Source organism: Aphelocoma coerulescens, chromosome 2 (assembly GCF_041296385.1).
Source record: "Aphelocoma coerulescens isolate FSJ_1873_10779 chromosome 2, UR_Acoe_1.0, whole genome shotgun sequence".
In the NCBI taxonomy this organism is placed as follows: domain Eukaryota; kingdom Metazoa; phylum Chordata; class Aves; order Passeriformes; family Corvidae; genus Aphelocoma; species Aphelocoma coerulescens.
This window is the reverse complement of record NC_091015.1, coordinates 75,245,687-75,263,558: the sequence shown is the minus strand read 5'-3', so window position 1 is coordinate 75,263,558 and position 17,872 is coordinate 75,245,687. Positions and strand designations below refer to the sequence as shown.

Genomic DNA, 17,872 nt, shown 5'->3' with positions numbered 1-17,872 from the left:
AACATGTTTGCTTCAAAAGGAGCAGCATTCAGGGAATATCAAGAAGAGCAATTGTAGGGGGCAGAGGTGATCTTGGTTGAGTCTCTCTCCGGACTAGCTAGCTTGCATTTACCAGCAGGAAAAGGGTGTTCATCTGTGCAGTTATTGCAGAGTAGCTGGTGTCCTGTAAATCCACACCCTTGAATGCCTCACTATAACATGTTCATGAGGCCATGCCCTCAAGCACAAAGCTCACTTTAAATGTATGATTCAGAACCATTATGAGGATGGGACAACTTGTACACCTTGAATTAAGACACCAGGTTTACACACCTAGCTGAAGATGGGCCAAGTAAGGGAGGGAAATGACTTAATATATATGTCCTAAGAAATGAGATATATCATGGAAAAGGGAGAGACAGATTAAATGGCAGGAAAGCCATCTGGTACTCCCACTTTTGTAACATGTCATATTTTTCAGACCTGTTATGTATATACGTGTGTGAAATAATCTGAGATTGGTGGGAGATGTCCCATCAGTTCTGATTTTTTACACTGGAATGGACTGGTTGACAGAGGTAGTTTACAAAATGGGAAGGGTTTTAGTCAGTCTGTGTTGCTAAACAAGTATGAAGAAAATGTAGATAGAACCATGGGTTTCTTTTTGTTTACATTGATACTGTTTTCTGTTGTCCTTGATATGTGGAATTGTTGCTTTTCTGAGTCCTTGGGTAAGCCTTGGGAAAAGAGAGCCCTCTGTATTGCTTTTATAGTAATAATACTTGTACTTCACTGTGTCACCACTGTTCTGTGGAATAAAAGGACAATTTTTACTATTGCTTTTCTACAGGCAGAAGAACAGAGGGAGTGAATGTGTCAGGACTAAGGCCAAGACAGAGGGACTCAAAACCAGGTAAGAATTGCAGCAGAAGCAATGAATACTCTAACAGACTGGTTTTGGAACATTTCCAGCTTGGAAGAAGGGGAAATATGATAAATGGCTGCAAAGATCTATGTAGCATTGAGAGTATGGGTAGGGACTGGCCATTCCCTGTCTCAGTGCAGGAGCTAGGAACACTGAATGAAGCAGGCAGGATGAGGGGATTCTTCCTGCATCAGGGACTCGACCTGTGCAACGTGACCTAGCACATAGCTACAATTTACACATGCTGGTGGAGAAGACTGTACAAATCTTGGGAGATAAATCCATTGAGGGTCACTAAATGGGCAGAAACCACATTCTGCTCAGGAGGTACCTTAAGCTGAATATAGTGGGAGCCTGGAAAGTATGTGGAGAAAGTAGTATATAATGCCCATGTCTCCCTAAGCATTTGCTTATGACCACTGTTGTCCTATGGCCACTGTGTGGCCATTCTTATGTCCTCTTGCACAAAGATGATGAGAGGACTCCCAGGACAAGAAGAAATGGCTTCAAGTTGTACCAGGGGAGGTTTAGAATTGGACATTAGGAAAGATTTTTTTACTGAAAGTGTTGAAAGAATTGGAACAAACTGCCAAGGGATGCGGTGCAGTCACTATAGCTGGAAAGCATTCAAAAAATGTATGGCTATGGCATTGAGGGCATGGTTTAATGGTGAACATGGTGGTGGTGCTGGGCTGATGATTTGGACATGATGATCTTAAAAGTCTTTTCCAACCTTAATGATTCCATGAGAGTATAAACTGTGAAAACTCTATAGTGAGATACGTTTCAGAACTAGGGTCTCTTGAGTAGGAAAGCTGGTCGTGAGATGGTCCTGCCCCTAGGTTTCCACTCCATTCTCTTGGCTATACTTGACCCCATGACAAAACAGTCCATGCATGAGCAAATCTATCCATGTGATAGAACCTACACTTCACAAGAGTTTGAATTATATGATCTTTGAAGAGGCCCTGAGGCAAAAACCCGCCCACTTTAGGAGAAGACTAGAGATGGGCTTTCAGCAGACAGGTGTTTCTGGTCTACCTGGTTGCCCAGGTAAGTTCCTTTTGATAAAACTTCTTTCACACTGTTGCGTTTTGCTTGTAGTTGCTGTGTCTCAGGGCTGCTAGAGCTTTGAATGGGTATCCTTCATTACCTTAAATATAAATAAACTGATAATATCATATGAGGATGATATGAGAGCAGACCAATGACAGATCAAGCAGAGTAAGACAGGCATAAATGGGAGCTCTTCTGTGGAAAAGCTGGGTAGGGTGAAAGATATGACATCTCAGTCAATATGAGAACCTTTATTGCCATTAGTAGAAAGGACTCTGCTGAAGGGTAAAGAGAGAACATGAGGATCTGGCAGATCTCTGAGGGAAAGATGCTGCCTCTGTGCAGTAAGAAGTCAAAAGTTATGCCAGTCTAGTTATAAAATGACCTGCACAAGCTGAAATAACTCTGATTTAAAGTAATATCCTCCCTCAGGCCTCCTGTGACTTTTCCCAGGACATTTTATTTTAAACTATGTATTCTTAGGGTTCTGTGTGCATATGCCTGTCACCTTGCAGAAGAAACATGAAAATACCCTCCCAGCTTTTATTTGGATAAATTAAAGGTTAAATGTTTACCATGCTCACTTAGGTTGTTGGTCAAAGCCTTGCAGGCTGAGGACTTCCTACCCTCCAGGCAATACCCTGTCATGCCTGTTGTCCATCTCTGCCTGGTGATTTCCCAACTATGAGTCAAATATAAGGGGATATAGCAATTATTTCATACCAAAATTATCCCATTTAAATTTTTGTTTGATGTTCAGGAACCGTTCAAAGTCTTCATCCTGTGCATCAGGTGACTGCATTTTTTTTGCTGTGTAATATATTTTGAAAACAAAGAAATACATCTCTTTCCTGTGTGAATGATGCCTATATTTCAGAACCATTACTATCTTTCTGGCTAATACTGTATTAGTTATTAGTTTTCTTTTTGAAGAAAATATAGATACAAACTAACTTTGGTCTTGAACATTAAGCAGCTTGCACTTCTCACTGTCTTGAAACCGAGGCATGAACCCAAACTTACCCATATTGGATGACTTTGGTAAACTAGACTTCTGAATTTGCATGACAGCTTTGGGGCGAAGGCCCATGTGTATATATTTTGTGAAGAGGTAGAGACAGTGAGAGTAGAAAATAGCTGTCATTCATAAGCTGTGCCTTTTCTCAACACAACATAAAAGATTTTTAGCATGTGAACAAAAAGAGCAGACTTGGCAGCAGGATCGAGCACAGTAGCTTGGGAGGTCTGGTAGGTCAGTGATCCATGAGGTAGGAAGGATTCATTCAGTAGACCAGAAAAGCTCAGTTGGGGCCATTAAAGAATTTAGGAGTCAAAAATCCATGTTTTCAATTTCTATGTCTGTTCAAACAGGTAACCAGTCCATTCTAGCTCATTCCCCTCCTCCCATAAAAACTCATTGCACTTATCAAAGCTTGTATAGCATTGATCAGAGAGACTAAGAGGTTTTGGGAACCACACTGCCTTATATGCAGGTAAGATGTTTTAAGAAAGGTCAAGAGATATTTCCCAACTCTAAGTGTTTACAGAGTAGATGCTAATCTAATCTGTCTAGACCATAACGCCCTTAAGAGACAGAAAAAACCCTGGTAAGTGAGCTCCCAGGTAAGTCTCTGTACTAGGTATTATTTTAAGGGACAGGACAACATGTGTCTCTTACAAGGGCATGTGGTCTCTGACTGCTCCCTGCTAGCACCTGAGAGCCCTCTCCCAGACAGTGGCTGGCAAATTCTCCTGAGGCTGGTTGAATGTTAATCCTTGTTAACCGCACTGCCTTGACATCCCTGGAAACAAAGCATTTCTGCAGTGCAGAGCTTCTCTTCTGTACTTTAACCCCAAGATGAAGTGATCACTTCTAGGAATAAGACAGAGTTTAGTTTGCCTTTGTGCTTGGCCCTTCTGTTCACACCAGCCATGTGGCTAGCTGCAATGTCAGGGGAGATACACGGAAGCCAGGACACAGATTGAGACCTCAGACAGATGAAGAACACTGGCCATAAAGCACCTAACAGGATATAATAGTTATTATGTGATAGGTGTCTAGACCAGTTAAGCACACCTAGAGAAGGGCTGAGCACTTTTATTTTCCACTGGTTGCAACATCTTGGGGCTAGCTGTGGCTGTGGTCCATCCTGGTGTGGTCACTGGTAGGTTAACTGATCTTCCGTTCTGAGCAGTGACTTGTAACTGACTGACCTCTTATTCAAAAGACTAAATCAGGCTCGATTTTAAGACTTTAGAAGAGTGTTCCGTTTTCTTAATTCCCGGATGAATTGCTTTGACCAGTTTTAAGAAAGTAACAACAAAAGGACAGCATCTCATTTCAGATCTCCATCTAAGGACCTATTGTTACTTTAAAGCCATTGAAGCTATTGTTATTTAAAGAGAACTTGATTGCTTCTTTGAAAAAATCAAGACAATGATAAGGTAAACATTTTTTAACCTAAATATCCCATTACCTAAACTGTAAGGCATGACCAGTAATGATTTTTTCATCACTCGACAACCCCTACCTAGCCACAGTGTGGTAAAATAAAAAATTTAAGGGCAGCCTTTCCTTTGAATTCACTTGCAAAGAACCACCATTTTAGATGGTAAGATTTTTCTCTTTAAATCACAGTGTAGTACTACATACTTGCTTGGTTTTCATGAATGCTTTGCTTTCCTTTCACTAAATGTTAATTTGCATTAGATACTTGTGGTTTTAAAGAGACAGCATTGGCTCTCTGTGTCTACCAATCTAACTTCCTTGCATTTGAAGACAATCACAGAGTTTGAAGACAATCACAGAGAGAACATCATCAACAGCTCTGTTTTGACAGGGGATACACTCATTTCTATGTGAATACACAAAAATTAAAGACATTAGTCATATTTTGTTACGTTCACACAAGTGGCACTTAAAGAATATAGTCCAAACACATTATTGTTCAGATCGTGTATATTTTTAACTTTCCTGAGGAAAGCATACCTTAATTAGCCAGCTGTAATCCAAATTAGTTTCTCATTTGTTAAAGCTGTTAAAATACCTTAAATCAGCTGCATATGTCTGAAATAATAATGAAAATAACTGCATTAGCAAAAATTTTCTGAATGTGAGAGGGCTATAAATAGATAGGAGGTGAATTGGACAGTCGGCGGATTCTGAGTTGGATTAAAAACATCTTACTTAAGCCAAAAACATGGCAACCAATATTTTCTGTTATAAAAATATTTGAGATTAATTTAGTTTTATGAAAGCTGTCAGAAGCTGAAATGAATAGCAGAACTTCTCTGTGTATTTACAAGCCAATGCTAATACCTGAAGTATAAAGCAAGGCACATTACGAGCAATGACAGCAAACCTCTGATTGTATTCAAAATTCCTTTTTGCTGGTGGATAAGAATGAACTGGATGTTCACGTTCTCTCGGAGTAACCTCTGCCTTGATAAAGCTTGTCATTTGAGCAAATAATATGACAGGTCTCTGAGGTGGATTACTACTGTCCACTAGAGGCTGTAATGAGACCAACAATGTCATTTTATGACAGACTGAAGACTTGAAATGTAACAATCAATAATTGTGAGATTACTTTTCACACTCAATACACTGTCAATCACTGCATTTCCCTGAATGCTATTTTTTTACAAAAAAAAAAATCCAACTTATTATGCCTCTTATTCTCCCATTTTTTATAGGTACTATTAATTGTATAAAACATGCTGGGTAGCTGGCACATTACAACTGGTGAATTGAAAAACAGCTTCTTCTAGACAGTGTGCATCTTGCATGTCAAATTGTTTAGTATCTTTTGGTCAGTACTATATTCTCCCGGGAGTCCTATCACTTTCAGCACATCACCAGCAGTAAATAAAAACACTTGACTCTGTGTGGGTTCTTGTGTCCCACTCACTTGCCTTCATCATCACCTTGATGTTTTGTGGAATCCTTTGTGCAGGGAATATATTGAGGCCCAGTGTAGGCACTTGGCAGGGGAGCTGCAGAAGCACAAGGATGTCTTGTGACATGGTTGTATATCCCGTGTGTTAGGCCATGTTCATAGAGGCATAGTCCCCTCATCCCTCATCTGTTAATGCAACCAACATGTATCAAGTCAGAACAGAGGTGAGAGTGGCTCATGAACCTGACATGGCTGGTGGTGGTTGTGGCACTTCCCAGAGCCGTGGGTTAAGTGCCTGCTGGCTCAGGAAAGCACTATTGCTTTAATTTACAAAGGACTTACATTTTGTGGGTCTCTTTTCTACTCTGAAGCAGAAACACAGATAAAGATATAAAAGCCTAGAGCATGGAGTGTGGCAAAAAATGAGGGTCCTGAGGCAAACACCATAGCCACAGAGTGGAGCAACACACAAGCCTCTTACATGAGCCTGCTGCAGAAGGGAAAGTTGCCCAAAGCTTGCTTCGGCATGAATGTGGCTTCTCTTTCTCTTCATGTGCCACACCTCTTGGCAAGGTGAATGTTTGAGAAGGAAAGATTCCTTTCTCCTGAGGTAACACTCTGTACTACTGGAATAAAAAGGGTGGCAGACAGAATGCCTTGTACTCTGAATTGAACCTTGATGATGGGTTTTCAGTTTCTCCAAGGCTTTCACTTGATTTTCAGTAATCTCCAGTCTTTGTCTCTTTCTCTTGGTTCCTTTTATTAAATCAATGAACCTTACATTAGCTGGGTGAATATAATTTTGCTATCCGCTTTGCTGCTGTAGATTCACTCTCTTGTAGTACTGAGCAGCATGTTTGTCCAGATATCTTGGCTTGTTGCTGCTTCTCTCTCCACATCACTGCTAGAACAGAAAATCTGAAACTGATTTTCATAGTGAACCCAAACTAAAGATACAGGAGGTGCTGTGGTAAAATATCCTTGTGTTTCATAAAGCTAGTTTGTATTACAGTATCAACTCTAAATCCAGAACACTGCAGCTTACAAGGTTATTACTATGTTCTTTAGCAATTACAGTGAGCTAGTACAGTCCTTTATAGAAGGGACTACTTTGCTGATCTGCATTACGGCAGGTTGAGTCCTAGGGTACTTGGCATCTAGACTCTTAAATTTGCAGCTAAAACCCAATGCTAATATATAACAGACACACAGGAGGTATACCTACTAGAAACCTGGTACCTTGGAGCTTACTTTTATGGCAAATTGGTACAAGCTGCGATAAACAGATTGATCTGGATGGCCATGTTACATGGAGTGCACATCTCAGGCCTTTCTGAGGCCAGGGACCCCACAGTGTCCAGCTCCTTGGAGGCAGCATGTAACAGGCTTTGGTATTTATGCAACATTTTTTTGCAATGTCCTTGGGGTGGGGAGAGGCCTTCTCTGTGCTCTACTTCTCTTCCTGATGCCAAAGCAGAGAGTGAGTGGCTTCTCATGGACCACTGACAGGTTGCATGGAAACATACCATCCCCCTATCCTTTGGCTGCGTTCATCCCATTCATTGCTTTCATAATTCGTTTCATTTCTCTAAATTGTACCTTATGTACCTAATTGTACCCAATTATTTTTGGGGGTATGGGGGTTTGTTTGGTTTGTTTTTTAAATTTTTTTAATATGAAGACCAGACTGAGACATTCCAGAAGGAGGATATTTTCTCTGGTCTCTGTTCTGCATCTGTGCTTGTTACTTGCCCATCACTGCAGTTTATGGCACTTGCAGACACCTTCGCTGAGAGAAGTAAGAGAGTAACACACTGACGCTGGAGTGCCAGGGAAGTGTAAGTTGCCATAGTTGGTGGGGGGTGTGGGGGGGGAAGTTCGGGAGAGGCTCACAGTGGTCTGCATACAACTGGGAGAGATGCAAAGGGATCTTTGATGAAACCAGTGCTGAGGAATCCAGAGGGAGTTAGTACCCAAACATGCGTGGTTCAGCCCTGCCTGTCTTGTAGTTCAGTGACGGTATGAGTCAGAGCCTCTTTGGTCTGAATGAAGTGGAAGGTACTTTCTACAAAGCAGCTCAAGCATATGCCAAGGATCCGGATAAATAAAACTAATTCAGAAAAAGGGAGTGGGATGCAGGCTCTTGCTCTAAATCACTTCACAGTTCTCCTCAGTGAAATGCAATATGGCATCTTAAATAAAATCACCCTCTTCTGACTCTCGCAGAGGCTGCTTCAGAGCATTCCCTGGTTTCCAGCACAGTTTTATTTCCTCCCTTAGAGAGACAGACCAGCCTTGACTGAGCAACTGATTTTCATGCATCCTTTAAACCAGCATTCCCTGCCATTTCTGAAGGACAGCACACGTCGCTAGCTGTTTCTTCCCCCTTAAACAATATAGGTTTGGGGTTGGGTTGTTTTTTCTTTTTTTTTTTCTTTTTCCCCTCCCCATCTCATTTCTTTCCGCCTGCAAAGTGATTTGAGAGACCCGCGACGCAGCCTGCTACAGGAGCGGGGACTTCTCTGGAACATTGGCGTGCGCAGGGATTAATCCCACCGTAGAGAGCCAGCTTGGCCTTTGAAGTGTTACAAGGGAACGGAGGAGGTAAGTGTCGAGGCGAGCCCCCAGCCCCCCTCCCCGCCCCCGGGCAGCGTGCGGCGGCCCGCAAAGGGTTAAAGGCCGCCTTGGCCCGGCGGTGCCGTGCGTATGCAATAATCTGTGTGGCTCTCTTGGCCGACTGCCAGAGTGTTGCCTTGCCTCCTCCTCCTCCTCCCTTCTCTCCCCCCCCCCTCCCCCCCCGCCTTTTGCATGAAGTAGGATCCTTGAGCTGTTACAGAGGCAGCCAACTGCTCCATATTTGGCTTCTATTACCCATTTACATGCTGGAGAGCGGAGAGGGAGCGAGCGCTGTACCGCAGACATCATTTCTACTACAGTGGTGGAGACATCCCGGACCTGTGTCACTGCAGGGGGAAGGAAAAAAGCCAAACAAACAAAAAGCAGACCCAAGCCCCGTGATCAGCTAGGAAGACATTTGTGTGCGAGTCTCTCTCTGACCCCCCACCCCCGCCAACCCCACCTCCACTGACACTTTACAGTAAGTGGTTTTTTTTTCCTCCTCTGCTTTCTGCCTCCCCCCCCCCACCCGCCCCCGGCTTCTTCCCTTGTTTAGACTGAAAACCGCCGGCGATTTCCAGCTGGAAAAACAGGGGGCTGAGGGGGAAGGGGAGCACTCTGCCCACCCCGCCACGGGGCTGCAGCCCGTTTCGCTGCGGCCGCCCCCGGCCCGCCGCGGGCCCGGCCCTGAGGGGAGAGGGAGGGAGAAGGGGCGGCCGCGAAATGGCCGAGGGCGCCGCGCAGGGAGCGGAGTGGGGATGCGGGGACACGGGAGGGAGCGGGGGGCCGGGGCGGCCCCGCGGCGGGAGCCGCTCATACAGCCCTACCCCCCCCCGCCCCGCTCCTTCCTCCTTCCTCACCCCCCCCCCTCCCTCCCTCCCGCTTCCCCCTGGCCCGGGCGGGGTGTGGGTGGCCGCGGGGACGGTGGACATTTTGCGAGTCGCAGCTGCCCCCGGTGCGGCGGCGGCCTCGGGGTGTGTGAGACTGCGCGTGTGCTTGTGTATGCGGGGGGGCGGGGGGGGTGCGGTGCCGGTGCGTGTGTGGTGTGTAGGGTGTGTGTGTGTGCGTGGGGGCTGCGGTGTGTGCGTGTTTGTGTGCGTGTGTGCGGTGCCGGTGCGTGTGTGTGGGTACCGTGCCGTGCCGTGTGTGTGTGTGCGGGGGGTGCGAGGCCGGTGCGGTGCGTGTGTGTGGGTACCGTGCCGTGTGTCTGTGCGGAGGGTGCGGTGCCGGTGCGGTGCCGTGTGTGCGTGTGCGTGCGCGGTCGGCGCGGTGCGGGGGGGCCGTGCGGGGCGCGTACGCCGGGCGGACCCGGCGGGGCGCAGCGCGGGGCCGGTCACCGGCAGGGCCGGTCGCCGCCGCCGCACGGCGTATGTAGTACGGGGCTGGGCGGCTGCCGGAGGGTGAATGAAGCGAGGAGGAGGCGGCGGCGGCGGGGGAGGCGGCGCTGGCGCTGGGATGTGCCCGGCAGCAGCCCCGCTCCGCTTTACTCAGGGCCCAGACCGGCTGCAGACGCCACCCGGTACTGCCGGGAGGGACGGGGCGGGAGGGATGGGGGAAGGGGGCGCCGGGGCGCCGCCGCCCCGCTGCCCGCCCGCGACTGTGGGGTCCGGCCGGCGGCGTCCCGAGGGGAAGCGGGGCTGGAGTTCCCCGCCGCCGCCGCCGCCCCGGGGCTCCGTTCGCCTCCAGCGGCGGCCGCTGCCCTCCTGCCGCTCACCGATCCCCCGTCGCCTCCGGGTTTGCTTGGGTCGGGTGGGGGTGGTTGGGTTGCGGGGGGTTTGGGGTTGGTTGGTTGTGGTTTTTTTTTTTTTTTTTTCTTTTCTTTTTTTTTTCTTCTTTTTTTTTTTTTTTTACCCCGAGGCATCGTAATTTACCGGCAGAAAAACAAATAAATGACCCCGTGTACGGTTGTGGGTGCTGAATCCGTCAGTGTGATTCCTGAGAATATTAAAGTCTAAATTAAAGCGTGCTGGAAAAGCGTTAGCTCCCACTGTAATAGTAATAGCGATAATAATAAAATGACAGAATTGGGAGCGATTTACATGTTATTGAAGAGGAGGAATTACTGAAGAGTAATAATAGAAAAGAAAACAAGTCGGAAGCCCGTTATATAATGCACTGTGTAGACAACGAGAGCGACGGGCTATTTTTATTTTGTTTACCGTATGCTGTGTAATAGGGTCTCCTCCGAGCAGCATCTCTCCCCTATGAGCCCGAACTCCAGATAGAATTGGGGAAAAATTTTAAGCATTTCTTTCACGACCAGACGAAGAAATCTAGGTTTGTAAAACCTTCCTTTTTACGTATGATTTCTGTGTATAGATCGGGAAGGGTGTGCAGGTAGATGACCTTTGCCGGAGACCTTTTCCCTTTCATATGGTAAAGAAATTCATATTTTGTAACACAGCTTACACTTTAACGCTCATGGTTATGTATTTTATGCAGTAATGGTTACTTTACGTGTCAGATACGGTCAGGCATAGTGAGTTACTCTGCTGACACACTGGTAAGTCAAGGACTTTTAATTTCAGTTTCGAATGAAACCGTCCCCTAAAGGAAAATCCTGGCTTCATGTTAATCTCTTTCTGTTAGGGTGATAGAGACGGTGCAGTTTTGTCATATGGAGCAATGGTTATGAATGGGGGAGAGGGAAATTGAGAATGGCCAGGGAAAATATTGCGCCGTAGTTATTTTTGTGATGCTGCAAGATAATAGTAGTAATTGTACGTTATGGCACCTAATGTATTCGTGAAACTGGCCCAGTATTTTATGGGCAGCAGCTATTTTGAAAGGGTGGCTGTAATCTCCTCACTTTTTACGTAAGGCAGAGGTCGATAGGTTTTGCTCCGTGCTCGGCTGTCTGTCTGTCTCTCTCATCATGTAGCGACATGTCAGCGGTGCAGGCTTTCAGCGCGCTTACTCCAGCCCTGATCAGTCATGTAATTAGATCAGGCTGCCATGGTAACAGACGGGATTCACCGTATTCACCGGCCAGCCAGGTGCGTGAGTGGCTGGCGGGCGACCCCGCGGGCTACCGCCAGCCCTGCGTGTGCCGCGTTGGTGGCGTACGGCCGGCGCGGGCACCGCCTCGAGCTTTCCGAAAATTGAAAAATGCCGGTGATGGGTTCCTAATGGCCGAACTTCTCGGGAAGGGTTTTTTTTTCCCACTGGAGTGTCAGGCAGATGGGATCATACGTGGCACGCTTAGCAGGTCAGCCAAATCGTCAATTCCACTTGCGTGTATTATTAGCAAATTAATGAAGGTGTGGTACTTTGTAAAAATGCTTTTGGCTTATACAAGCTTGCATGAAAGTTTCTTCAGAGTTTGCCTTTCCTCCCCCCCTCCACTCCCCCCGTCTGTCTGATTTAACTGTTTGGTGGCTGTAGCAGTGTTTGTTAACAGTTGGCATTCCAGGATTTTCATTATAGGCCACAGGCTTGTCACTCTCCACTCCTGTACTGTACTTTAGACCCTCTGTCTGGTAAGATGAAAATCGGTGATACTTTATGTCAGTGTTGTCGCTCTAGGTTTGTTAAGCCTCCTCATAGTTCTTAGCAAGGTCTAGGCCCTTTTGTGTGTTAGGTGAAAGCTGACTGCAGTTTCTCATGATAAAATCCTAAGTATATACTATTCAAAAAAATTTTGCCTCAGCAAACACTTTGATTCTGGTATAAGTGGTTCTTTTGCATTCATGCTCATCAAAATACTACAGCCACAGAGCAGGAGACTTTCTAACACAGTTTATAATACTGTCAAAGGATATGCAATATAACTAGCTTTGAACTGCATGTTGCTCTTAAAAACATGTTTCACCAAGCAATGTATATTTGTCTTCATTCTCAGTGTTTGGACATCACTCTTTTTAGTCACTCTTCCACAAATGTAGGTATAATTTTTTAAAACCACCAGATTTGTCACTGTGTTCTAATGTCATAAATCTGGAGCAACTCTAGGGGATGGGATTGTGAGCCACTTAAATGGGTGTGTATCTCGAATAACTCCATTTATTGGACTTAATCCAGGCATGTAGTAGAGTAACCAAGCTCAGAAAGTGATCTTCTGCGTATCACTGTTATGTTCTGTATATTGCTTCTCATGGCAAAAAGCACTGTGAGCTTAAATAGGATTTTTGCCTGATTAACGAGCTGCATTAAGTATCTCTAGAAGTGGGTAACACCCCTCTTCCAGTCACTAATCTTGGGTGCACTTACACTAATATTGAACTTGGCCCGGAGGATTTTGTGTCTCAGTGATGAGAAATCATCAGCACCCACAGCTCCTGAGTGTTTGTAGTACCGGGCTGGAACATAAAGCAATCCAGAAATATCTCAGTAAAATAGATATTTTAATCATTCTGATGGTAAAGCACTGGAGCTGGAGGAGGAGGCAGTGAGAAATGTCTGTTGGTGGTTCAGCTCTTGTCGTGACAGGCAGCTGGCGGTCTTGGGTTTGGTGTGATGAGTTTGCAGGTCTCAGCCTGCCTGTTGAGCAGGAGTGTTTCTTCTTGGAGGGATGAGGGGACAGGGTATTTGCAGACAATTTCCTGCACTGAAGTGCAACTTCTCAGTGCCTCAACTAGCTTGCCCTTCTGGTTAGGAGAGAATATCCTCCGCTCAGTTTTGGGCCTCCATTCTGAGGAGGTGGCTTGAAATAGAAGAGCTTGTTAGGAGGTCTGGCTGGAGAGAGTGGAATAGTCACGAGCAGGACGACTCCTGTAGTGTGAGCCTTTGTATGCCACATGCTGCTTATACATATTTTATTGTAAGACAAATTACCTGTGTGACTAAGAGTGTTAGAAAGTAATTATTTTCAAAAAGGCCATATATACATAGTTAAAAAAAACTTTTCTGAAAAAAACCCAGTGTAACTTTGCTTTTCTAGCCTCATTGAATTTATTTAGAAAGGTTGAAGAAACTAGTTTTGTTTTAAAAGACATTTACAAGAGATCTGGAATTTCACTTAACAAAATTTTTTTATGTAATAGATCCAGTGGCCTAGTTTCCCATTAATTAAGAAAATAGACACTTGAATGCAGTCACCTGAAAAGCAACTAAGGATTTAAACATTAGAATTTAAAAATAATTGTGTTAGCAATGTGGCTAGTAAAACAAAATCAAGGCCTAATTTTCGCCTTGCTGAAGTTTAGTAGCACATCTTAGCAGATGACAGTCAGGATTATCATTGTCATTGTTCATACGCACACTGCTTTTGTTGTGGTGTACTAATTGAGGGGGAAATGCAATAAAGAAGTATGGCAGGCTGTAAAGGAAGTGCTTGTCAGGATTGCATAGATGGTCTGAAGCACTGGCTGGCTGCAAACCTACTCCAGCGTGTGAGGCAGCTGACGCTGGTGATGCTTGAGAGAAGTTGGGCTGTGTGACAGCCTCAGCTATAACCACACAGGTTGTGAGTGATTTGGCTGTTCTGGAGAGCTGTACGGGTATGCTGTGTACAATTCAGAGAGTGCAGATAACAGATTTAGTTGTAGGTCTCTTCTGAGACTGCTGTAACCAACTCTGCATTAACAGATAAAGATATAATTAGAACAAGAAACAGAAATATGGCAGGCTTGGCACAGGTAAATATTTCATTGCAAAGAAGAACCGACTAGCTATACTCCAGTGACTTCAATAGCCTAAGTTTTGCAAACTGAAAATCCTCACCTTATCCTTTCATTTTACTTTTAAGCAAGACTCTAAGTGTGATAAATAAATAAATAGGTATTTGGATGAAGGCACTGTATTTTGAAGTCTTATTCAGTGGTTCACATTCCTTATATGAGAAAGTTGAAGATTTTTACATGTTTTTGGCTGAGGTGGTGCATGACTAACATTTTAAAACGTAAGAAACTTTGTAGATTCCTGATTTTTGCAAAAAGACAAAAACTAGATCCATGACCATAACTCCTTTTTGATCTCAGTGCATGCATTGAGAATGTAATGCTTCATGGCTTTTTTTTTTTTCCTCTCAAAGCTGTAGTCTGAAGTGGTTGTACAACACATGCAAATCTGTATGTGTGCATTGGTCCCAGTCTGCAAAGTTACTTTAGTATGTGTCCCAGTGAGGGTTTTGCTGAATGAGAATTGATTAAAGAATCTATCTAGAGTTAAGTATGCGTGTAAATCCTTGCCTAAATAGGAACAAGTAAGTATGCTCATAAACTGAAACAACAGAAATTATTCTCAATGAGGGAGAAATGGTCCCACTAAATCCTTTTATTGTACCAAGAGTGATAAAAATATTTGGTGAGATTCCAAGTGAAAAACCCAAACGTATTTTGTTTAATAGGTGATGTCAGCAGAAGTTCAGTGCTGGCTCGTCATGATTTTGCTGAGAAAAACTACAGAAATAATAAAAAAAAACACATTGGTAGTGTTTTTCTTTGTTTATATTATTTGGGAATTTACTGTAGTAGGCATTGACTGTAGCATGCCACCTTTAGCAACAAAATAGTGTACAAGGTAAAGTCACATTCCAATAGGTGAATTTTTTTCACCTAGTAGTAGTAGTTGCTGCACTATATTTTCAGGATGCTACTGCTTCTCAAATAAAATATGTTCTGTTGACAGTGAAGACAGTCATCTCCACTCACTTATGATTCTTCACTTCATTAAGATCACATTTAGGAAAAGAACACTGAATAAATGGGCTCTGCTCTCCACTGTATGAGCTCTGTCTACGGGATTAAATCTATAGTTTATTTGCGCTTGAGTAATAGTAAAAGCAGCCTCTCTCAGTCTTCATTGGGATGTCTTAGTGTGTTGTAAATGGTTTGACTCTTAACTGTGTTTTTTTTCTCTTTATTTTGGTTTCCATCTCCTCAACACCTGAACCAACAGTCACATTGCAGGCCAAGCCAGATGGGCAAGCAATACAAGCTGTGAATTTATTCTTGACCCCATAGGACAGTGACCACCGTCATTTTTGTCTTCACCATACAGTTACGCACTGCCAATAAGGTGAGAATGCAATGCTTTTTATTTCCTTCAGCAAGTGTATACTGTCTGCTCCAGGCTTTAAGCAAAGTGGACACCTTCCCGGTGTCTGTGTGATTACCTACCCGTGATAGCTTTGTACTTCCCTTGCCTGGCAGTAGAGGTCCTTGAGAAACTCTGCTCAGAAAAATTCCTTTAACTCTGGTGACTCAGTTTGGTGACTTAGAGAACAAGTGTGTTCCACATGAGTGGTTTTACGCTCACCTGAGGTCAGAGTATATTCAGTTACTGGAATATGTTAGTATGAATGGAAAAGTTCGCAGACGTTGATTTTTGTTACAAAATGCCATGTGTAAAATTGTATAAACCCTTCCTTCACTTCTATGAACATTTTCAGGATACTTTTTGCTTGCTGCTGGCTTGGCTTTTCCACCCTCTCGAGTTTCTTCTGCACATTAAACTTTGTATGGCATTAGAATAGTTCTCAGGATAATTAGTCACTACTGTGTGTCTTTTGCACTGTTTTGAAGAATACTTTCTGTTCTTCTGATTTTCCTCCCTGAAATGCTGTGGCCAGACAAGATGTAAAAGTGCACGTGTATCAGTCTGCTGCTGTCCATTTCCTCTCTCTCTCCTCCCCATATGGTTGGGGAAAATAACTTGAAAAGAACAAGTCCCAAGACTCAACAATCATACTGCCCATAAAAAGAACATAAATTTAAATTTTATTTCTTTAATCTGATTGTCATTAAGCCAGCCTGTTTTCTTGGACCTGTTCTATGATTTTTAAGTGCTTGGGATTGGCAATACTGCTAATGCTTTAAAAAAAGAAGATAAAGGGTCATAATAAAATTGCATGTGTCTTTAAATAAAAGAAAATGAAATATAATGATTGCTTGCAGAAAATCAAATGGTTGGTTTCTTTTTTAAATTTACAATCAGAAAGCTTAATTACAGTAGTGTTCTTATTTATGCAGGGTTGATCAGAAAGTCTCCATTGCAGAATAACTTTTTAATGTATACAGCGTGTCATAGAAAAGTATGCAGCACATCATTTGCATTTTTTTGTGGCTGTGGGGAAGGGTGCTGTGTTTTAGAGGGAAGTTGCCCAGGCAAGTAGTTACATGCAAGGACATGCCTGTTACAGTCTCCAAATGAGCTTGAATGGTGGGGGTGGATGGTAACCACTGTAACTTCAGAGCAGTAAGAGTTTCTTGAGAGTGAAAAACCACACAAAGTGCCCATGCGCTGATACACTTTGGCTTTCCGTTTTGGAAGAAAACTGACTTGGTAGCAGCTATTGGCTTGGGACATTGAATAGAAGGAATTTTTTTGCTATGACACTATCATTTTCAGAAAGCACTTAATTTTTTTCATGATTAGCTTGGGTTGTATGAAAATGTGTTTATTTGAAGAAGTGATTACTGCTGGAAAAGCTTATATCTCTTAATTAGAAGAAGTAATTGTTTATAGGGCATTGGTCAAATCCTATGAATAATCAGATTGTGTTGCCCACAATGTATTGCTAAGTCACCTTGGATATTTTAGCATCTGGTATTTTCTGCAATTACGTGAGAGAGAATATATTCGATGTTAAGCAAACACTGGATAAAAAAATGTAACCTAGTTAAGTCTGGTGCAGAGGCATGACAGGAATATAGTACTAAAATGCTGTTTTTTCTATACCAGTTCAGCTTGAAGTATAGTATTGTATTTGTGGACCTTAGATTAGGTTAGATTTGGTTTAACTTCTTGTTGTTGGACATTTTAGCCACTGAGTTGGGGGTACCTCTGTTGGTCTCATTAGTTAGTTCTCATTTTCTCTATGGAACAATCAAAATCAGGCCCACTGTATAACTAAATAAGTTAAAATAAAAGTTATTGGGCTAGACACTGCCTGCTTACAAATTTTCTCTGTCACTGGAGGAAACAGACAGGAGCTCACAGTAGTAACACATGAAAGAAACATGACCTGGCACTGTGCAGGGAGCAGCCACAGACAGAGCACTTCATACTCACACTCATCGTCTTTCTGGCTTTTGCATTTGTTTTGGGGTGAAGTTGGCAACAGCCCTGCTCCATTTTAGGCAGACCTGGGTTATGACCCTGGAGTCTGTCAGAGGGGACGGAACATGGGACACGTTTGAAGGCATCCAAAATGGATCTCAGAAACTGTGCTTGAGGCCTAATGTCCCTACATGTGCATTCATACCTTCACTTGTGTGAGGAATTGGGTGGCTTCAGTGGGTGACATCTCTGTGTGTCAGCTCTCCAGGTGCTTACCCTTCCAATTCAAGCAGCATTTTCTGCAGAGCCTGCTAAGCATCTCACCTGGATAAGAACATCAGTATTAGTAAAACTAAAATGAAAATAAATAAATAGATACAGCTTTTCTTTCTTTCTTTCTTTCTTTCTTTCTTTCTTTCTTTCTTTCTTTCTTTCTTTCGTTCGTTCCTTCTTTCTT

The 17,872-nt window shown here is 43.7% G+C and overlaps 1 protein-coding gene across 9 annotated transcripts in view; it reads left to right on the top strand.

Annotated features, from left to right (window-relative positions):
- ATXN1 (ataxin 1) overlaps positions 1–17,872 on the top strand; it is a 343,223-nt gene that overhangs the window by 111,775 nt on the left and 213,576 nt on the right. Inside the window, exons 6-9 of one of the 9 annotated variants that reach the window (XM_069008042.1) lie at positions 830–892; positions 5,657–8,463; positions 8,748–8,956; positions 15,313–15,432. The gene's annotated coding sequence lies outside the window, so the exon portion shown is untranslated. Of the gene's footprint in view, positions 1–829; positions 893–5,656; positions 8,464–8,673; positions 8,957–9,362; positions 9,450–9,863; positions 9,995–10,120; positions 10,210–10,651; positions 10,753–11,641; positions 11,684–15,312; positions 15,433–17,872 lie in introns of those variants that run through there. The other 8 variants (XM_069008041.1, XM_069008043.1, XM_069008045.1 and 5 more) reach the window with 8 other exon arrangements.